The 447-nt window shown below is 67.3% G+C and overlaps 1 protein-coding gene across 1 annotated transcript in view; it reads left to right on the top strand.

Moving 5' to 3' along the window:
* The window catches only part of LOC102765542 (solute carrier family 22 member 11), a 26,959-nt gene that overhangs the window by 24,303 nt on the left and 2,209 nt on the right, over positions 1-447 (top strand). The window lies entirely within an intron of this gene.

The following is a 447-nucleotide window of genomic DNA, read 5'->3' as shown; positions in this document are numbered from 1 at the left end:
GAGGGTGGCTCTGCACAGGCCCTACCGCCCTGCGCCTCCGTCAGGGGAACGGCCCAGGCAGTGGCTCAGGCAGCTGAGAGTGGAGAGAAGAGGGGAATAAGGAGGATTCTTAACGAAGGAGCTGCAGGATGAGGAGTCGGGATTCAGCACCAGAGAGCACACCCACCCTAGTTTGGAGGGACCAGGAGGAGGGCGGGGCATTCTCAGAGCCCGGGAGCCAGGGCCACCCAGCAAAGACGGAAACCCGCGAGGCCTCCGAGGGGGGCCTGGAGGGGACAGGGCACCCAGGGCAAGGGAGGGGGGACCCCCTGCTTCTCCCCTGGCCCCGCCTCCCACCTCTCACCTGTGCCTCCCGTTGGCCAAACTTCATGAGGCGCAGCGTTGGCAGGACCCTGGGAAACGCAGTCCAGTCCGCAGAGGCCGCCCTCCGCCCTCCGCCCTCCTGAG

Source organism: Myotis davidii, unplaced genomic scaffold (assembly GCF_000327345.1).
Source record: "Myotis davidii unplaced genomic scaffold, ASM32734v1 scaffold425, whole genome shotgun sequence".
NCBI classification, from domain to species: domain Eukaryota; kingdom Metazoa; phylum Chordata; class Mammalia; order Chiroptera; family Vespertilionidae; genus Myotis; species Myotis davidii.
The sequence above is the reverse complement of the archived record's forward strand: the minus strand, read 5'-3'. Positions and strand labels throughout refer to the sequence as shown.